Here is a 7,660-nt window from a genome sequence, read left to right as displayed (position 1 = left end):
GAAATTTGTTGGAGTTCCTTTTCCTAATGGACGACATGAACTGGAAAATACATCGAAGCCTTCACTTGAGGTGTTGCCCACATCATCATTTCTACTTGTCCGATTAAACTTCGTTTCAACATAATCAGCTAGGTATAAGGAACAAAAATTCAAACATTCCTCAGCTAAATACCCTTCAGCAATACAGCCTTCTGGTCGACTTCTATTTCGGACGTAGGATTTCAAAGTTCCTAAATACCTTGACAAGGCAAGTTTTAATTCAGGTTTAGAATATTAGATGAAGTTAATGATAAAAAATGTCTAAAATTTTCAAAATACTTCACTTAAATATTTCATGAGTACCTTTCTATAGGATACATCCACCGATAATGGACAGGCCCTCCTATTTTTGCTTCGCTAACCAAATGAACAGCTAGATGTACCATCACATTAAAAAAAGATGGTGGAAAAATCCTTTCTAATTGACAAAGTATGATACCAATCTCATTTTCCAAATGAACTAAATCTGCTGGATCCAAAACTTTGGAGTACAACTTGCGAAAATACCTGCTCAATTTGACTAAAGGAGAGTGAACTGCTTTTGATAAAGTCCTGCGTAGAGCTATTGGGAGAAGTTGTTGCATCAAAATATGGTAATCATGACTTTTTAATCCAGAAATTTTTGGTGGCTTTATTTTAACACATCTAGAAATATTTGCTGCGTAGCCATCTGGAACTTTTATCCCTTTCAAAACTTTGCAAAATATCTCCTTTTCCTTCTTTTTCATTGTAAAGCAAGCTGGAGGCAGAACACTCCTACCATTTCCCTTCTCAATGGGATGCAATTCTGATCTTATACCCATATCACGAAGGTCAAGACGTGACTTTTTATTATCTTTGGTTTTTTCCAGATTCAACAATGTAGCCACAATGATCTCACAGATGTTCTTCTCAATGTGCATAACGTCAAGATTATGACGTATCATATTGTCTTTCCAATAGGGCAAATCAAAGAAAATACTTAATTTTTTCCAATTAAATGGCAATTCTGGATTGTCACTAACTGTCTTCCCAAGTTTAATACTATAACCAGCTAACTCATCTAAAATTGTAGACCCCATTAACCTTCCTGGTGGTTTTCCATACTCTACAGCTCCATTGAAAGATTTAGCATCTTTGCGAAATGGATGGTTCATTTCCAAGTACCTTCGATGCCCCATATAGCAATATTTTCCCCAATTTTGCAGATGCTGTGAAGATGTGTATTTATGGCATACAGGACATGCAAGTTTTCCTTTAGTGCTCCATCCGGAGAGGATTGCATAACCTGGAAAGTCACTGATGGTCCATAAAAGTGCTGCACGAAGTTGAAAGTTTTCTTTTCTTGATGCATCATATGTATTCACTCCAACATCCCACAATTCCTTTAATTCTGCTATGAGAGGTTTTAAATATATATCAATATTATTTCCTGGTGCAAATGGACCGGGTATCAACAATGACAACATAAAGTTCGGTTGTTTCATACACATCCATGGCGGCAAATTATATGGCATCAATATTACCGGCCAAGTGCTATGAGTTGAACTCATATTTTTGAATGGGTTAAATCCATCTGATGCTAGGCCCAACCTCACATTACGAGAATCTTGAGAAAATTCTGGATGATGAAAGTCAAATGTTTGCCAAGATGGAGAATCAGCAGGGTGCCTCATGTTACCATCCTTAGTACGACCTTCTGCATGCCATCTCATATGGCCTGCAATTTTGGAGGACATAAATAGGCGTTGTAACCTATGTTTTAGGGGAAAATGCCATAAAACCTTATGCGGTATTTTTCTTCCCTCACCAGTCGGATCATTTTCAGATTTAACCCATCTAGATTCTTTACATGTTTCACAATGCTTTCTTCTTGCATCTACCCCCCAATACAAAGTGCAGTCATTCGGACATGCATCATATTTATCATACCCAAGTCCTAATTCCTTCATTAACTTTTCAGCTTCATAATAAGACTTAGGCAAACCATCCATTGCATCTGGAAAGGCTTCTTTCAACAAATCAAGTAACATATCAAAAATTTTGTTGCTGAGTTTACCAAGGCATTTGAGGTGAAGCAACCGAATCATAAAGGAAAGTTTTGAGAATCTTTTACATCCAGAGTAAAGCTCTTTGTTAGAATTATCAATTAGATTGTAAAACTTTTCAGCTTCTACATTGGGCAATTGGCTTTTGTATTCAGTTCCATCTATCCTTGTATAATCTTGTTCAGGAATTCCCATTGCATCATGAACCAAACCATGCATGTCATCAAGTTCATCCCGTACCCCATGTGAGATATCATAGGAAGTAGGTTTTGGTGCACTAGAGTAAACAAATTCTCCATGAGCTGCCCAATGGGTGTATCCTTTAACAAAACCATAAACTTTCAAATGAAGTTCTGCATTCTCCCTGGTAATACATACACCACACTTACATTCTTTACATGGACATAATATCATCCCATTTATACTTGAATTCTGGAATGCATAATCTAAGAATTTTTGCAAACCATCCCAATATTCTTTGCTTCGTCTATTCTTTTGCATCCAAGTTTTATCCATATTCTGTAACCATGACAAATTTAACCTTAAAATATGCACATACATACATATACATATACATATATAAGCAAAAGAAAGCAATTAAGAATAATATTAACAAAGTGCATCACTCATACAACAAAAAAATTATTAGGATACCAAGAAACTATTTGGAAGTCAACGAGAAGGTCACTGTTTGAGATAAAAGCACAAGACATGAGAACCCCAAAGGTTTTCCGCTACTAGCCATTTATCACGTGTCACCAAGTAAATAGTTTTTTACACAAATCAATGTTAAGAATAAAATTTGCAGGTCATATAATATATCTACTGCAATGACACTCCAGTTTAAAAAAAAATTAAGAATCCAAATGACCAAAAGATGAAAATGAACGTACATTACAGGTTCAAACAAATGAACAAATTTAATATCATATATGTAACTTAATCTAATTCCTAATAAAAAAGAACACAAGAATATAAGTTGGCTTGTACCTCTAGCGAAATCAATGTGCAACGTCTTCAAAATGATTTCTTTTCACAGATAGCTATCTTCAATTCAAACCTGTGGTGAAACATTAATGAACTTTAGTAAAATTTTAATATTTTGAATAGGTGCTATACGTACTTCTCTAATTATTCAAGAAGAAAAATAACATCAGCTTGCAAATTTCTTGAAGAATATTTTAAAAAAATGAGAAAGAACCAAAAGTGCTGAATGACTTTTTCTAATTATTCTGAAACAAACAGAACAGGGCATGAAAATATAAATGCACCAACATATATAAATGCATCAGCTTACTATGCAAACAGAACAAGGCATGCACGTTATTATGAAGCAAACAGAACAAGGCATCAGCTTACTTTCTCTATGTACATATATAAATGTACCAACATATGCATGAAAATGATCCAAGGCATGCACATTTTCCCCATGTGAACAGAAAACCACAAATGCAAATTATTCTCATTGAATAACATTTTCATAAAAAGCATTGGGATAGCAGGAATTTTATTTAAACTCAAGAAATAAAAAGATTTTATGGTCATGTTTGAGGGACCAACTTCGCTTTACAAGTTAAAATTTAGAAACCTCTGTATTGGTGCCAATTATTTTTCTGGTAAACTTAATTGCCATATTACCATAATATGAATCAAGTTTGAAAACTCAACTACAACTCAAACAATTGCTAACAGTTAACTTTCTTCCCAATTCACTAGTTCTGACTTTGCCAAATTTTACATGTTTTTCCGAAACCAAATGACATGAACAGTACACCATCTTTGACATTCTTAGTAGTTACTAGTCAGTAGAAGTAAAGCACCTGGGATTCTATATCCTATATTTTGTGCCAGACCAGTTGCACTAACGTAGGAATAGAAACCAATTCCCAAGTTCCAACTCGGTTGAGAGAAGCATTAACTACATAATCATAATGTCCTGATTCAATTCTTAGACATCCATTTTTCCCCTTTTCCCTTCCACTTTTGTACTTGAATTTAAAAAAAAAACTCTACCACTATTTTTATACACTTTATTATACTTTGTATCAGCGTATTATTACCTGACTGCCAAAGTACTTTGTGGAATCAGTAGGCTAAAGTAAATGCAAAAGGTGCTTAGAAATTCAACAGGATTGCAAAAGGAAGCCTCAATTGATCGATCGGGCTTAGTTGCCAAATACCAGATCACACGGCAGGGTTTGATGGGTTTGTCTTGCTTAATATTAACAATCGGCCGCGGTGGGAGAATGGGACTGCCTCCTGAGTCCTGAATTGGTACTGTCGATGGCCCCAAGGCCGAAACAAGGAGGCGGACACATTCCATATGGCATTACATTAGATGCCAGCAAAAAAAAACCAGCAATCAATCAACCAGCCAACTGCTTTTAATATTGCCCCATGTTTTTCTCCATCACATTATTAATACTCAACATAGAAATCAGATTTTAAAAAAAGAAAAAAAAATCAAACTAGCAACAGGGGAGAAAATAATTCAGTGGGCAGGCAAAGCATATGATTTTCAAAAACCCATAATACACTTACCTTTTAACCGCTAAACCATCCTTCTCTTCTTCTGGTCAAATTGGAGTGCATCCAAAAACTCAAGATAGAAAGAGAGAGGGTAGGGATTAAAGAATGAAAAAAAGAGGCAGAAATGGAAGGTTGATTTTGACGATGATGGATTTTGTGAATAGGGTCCAAGGGTTTAGATTTGGAGAAGAAGCTGAGGGAACTTTTTGGTGTGAATTGTAAGAGGCGGAGACCTTTCAAAGAGAAATGTATTGGGCAAACTTTAGTGAAGCGGCAAAATTTTCCTTGCCGCGTTTTTTTTTTCTTTTCCCCGCGCTTTCTCTCCATTTCATTTATACCAGTGACGTAACTACGTCGTTTCTATCTCAATTTCCTATTACTTCTGCTGACATTCACAAGTAATGCCCTAATAGCTATTCTAATTTGACATATCAAATTTTTCAATTTAGAAAAATATAAAACAAAGTGCAATGGTATTTGGTTCATGTTATTTTATTATGACACTCACTTTTTTATGTCTTCATAAAACATGTAAAATGACACTTACAAAAAAGTGTCCTTATAGGTATGTCATAATAGGACATTTTTCTTGTAGTGCGTATAAAATGGCCATGCATGTAGAATTTTAAAATGTAGACTTACCAGTTGGGTTGGAGGGGATTGGTCAGTCTTTGAAGTACTTGGAATATGTATAATAAAGGTAGTTTTAATTAGTGCAAGTGTATCAAATTCAATTATAAATGTAAATAAAAAAGGAACTCACCATCTTAGAGTCAAATGGGATATATGTTTTACTTGTTGATACCCCTTGGCCATTCCAAAGTCCAATGCCACATAGTGGGCCATTGTTATGGTCTGAACCCTTACCCTTACCTCTACCTCTCATTTTAGCTCTAGTTGGGCTTCTTGAAGTAGTAGAATTAGTTACATTAGAACTTTTCCCAACACTAGAGTGGCCCCTACCAGCTCCCCTTCCTCATTTAGTAGGTCCTTGTACCTTGCAACACATTAAAAAGTGACAGTCAGATGTAGATAGAAAAAATCCAACAAGCATATATTGATTGAAGTTACCTATGCATTCACTGGTTTCCTTTGCCTCACAAATGAACAACCAGTGACCTTGCAACTTTTGGTATTGTGGTCAATATGACCACAATGACTACAGTGAATTGGCAGCCCTATTTTAGACAGTTTTCCAACATGTAAGTCCTCTAATAGAGTCTTTCTTCTAACTTTCTCAGGTCTGCCTGAGGCTATCTTCTTCAAGGTGGGAGTAATGAATCATTGCATGTGTTCTCCCAATTTGTTTGGTCTGGCATAGGTATAATAACACCAGCTAGGAGTGTGCAACGAATTCGAATTCGGTAATTCGAAAGTTTGAATTCAGAATTTTTCAAAATTTGGGATAGGAATTACCGATCGATTTCGATTTCAAATTCTCCAATTCCGATTTCGATTTCGATTCCGAATTCAATTCGGAATTCGAAAACCTTTTTTTCTTTTTTGTTAGATGTATTGTTATATAATATAATTTTTTTTATAGAACTTGACTTTTATTAGACAGAAAATGTAGTACAAGCGTGTAAGGTATTACACTTTGGGACCAACACCTGTGACCTTAAACCTGCGAAAGGAAGGAAACCTAAGCTTATCTAACCAGTATTCACCCCTCGCCATTCTGGGCAAATCCGCAATACTTTCATAGACACAAACCTCATGCCGAGGATGTGCAGAACCAGCATTTGCCAACACGCCGGCGACTTTGTTTGCTTCCCTGTAACAGTGTGTGAGTTGACAGCCCCCCCAGCCACTAGCTCAATCTTCACCACCTCTGCATAGATGGACCATGGACACTAGTGACGCTTCAAAAGAATACGTTGTAACAACAAAGAATTTGTCTCCACTACCAAATTACCAATGAAACCCCGTTGCGCACATATCCGCAGCCCGAGTAATAATGCTTTGGCTTCCGCTTGCAAGCTGGTATAGCTCCCAAAAAACCCCGAGAATGCAAACACCATACAGCCCGCAGCGTTCCTAAGGATCCCCCCTCCACCACTCACATCTGGGTTACCCTTTTGAGCACCCATCAATATTGAGCTTGACCCCGCCAGGCAATGGAGCCAACCACCTAATCGGACGCACGAGGAACGCATCTGACCGACATTCCACCAACTCCAAGAACGTAGGCCAGTCAACTGCCCGATATAGCTCCCCGAATTTGAGCCAAAACCCATCTTTTAACTCCCGAAAGATGACCTGACACACCTCAGTAGGACGCTGCACGGCCCCGTGGAACACCGCTGTGTTCTTAACCTTCCAAATATGCCAACAGATGAGACTAGGTAAGATCCGGAACACAAACCTAAGTCTCTCTGAATCCATCGGCTTAAGAAGCCAACCAATTAAACATACCCGGACATGATTGCCATGCCGAGCCAAGCCACATACCGAGCCAAAAAGTTGTCACACTGCAGTTGCAAGCTCTCCTTCCAAGAACAAGTGTTGAAGGGATTCAGTATTCGAAACCCGACAACATGAGCACTTGGATGGAAGCTGAAACCCACGTGTCGCCAACACGTCATCTAAGGGAAGACGATTAGACAGCAAACGAAGCATAAAGAAGGACACTTTCAGGGGGACACTCGTATGCCATATTTGGCGAATGAGGAATAATGTCGGCTTTATTTCCCGAACCTCTCTATACGCAGATGACAACGAAAACTGTCTCGTGCTCGACGCTAACCATATCATTCTATTAGGGGAGTCTCATCCGGCCCCGCCACCGCCAATACCTGTTGCACCATGTCACAAGGTAAAACTTCTGCTAGCTTCCCCGTGTCCCATTCCCCGTCCTCCATATAGGTTAGAAAGGAGACGTCTTTCCATACCCCCACTCGCAGATAGAAAGCCCCGTGGTCAGTCCAACTATCATACCATAAGTTGCACCGGCCCTCGTGCGGGCTCCACCCCACAAACAACTTCGCCAACCCCTGAATATCTAACATTCTCTTTGAGGTTGCCGAGCTAAGGGATTCAAGGACACTTGGCAGGGGTGAAGCCTC

Source organism: Coffea eugenioides, chromosome 3 (assembly GCF_003713205.1).
Source record: "Coffea eugenioides isolate CCC68of chromosome 3, Ceug_1.0, whole genome shotgun sequence".
NCBI classification, from domain to species: domain Eukaryota; kingdom Viridiplantae; phylum Streptophyta; class Magnoliopsida; order Gentianales; family Rubiaceae; genus Coffea; species Coffea eugenioides.
The sequence above is the reverse complement of the archived record's forward strand: the minus strand, read 5'-3'. Positions refer to the sequence as shown.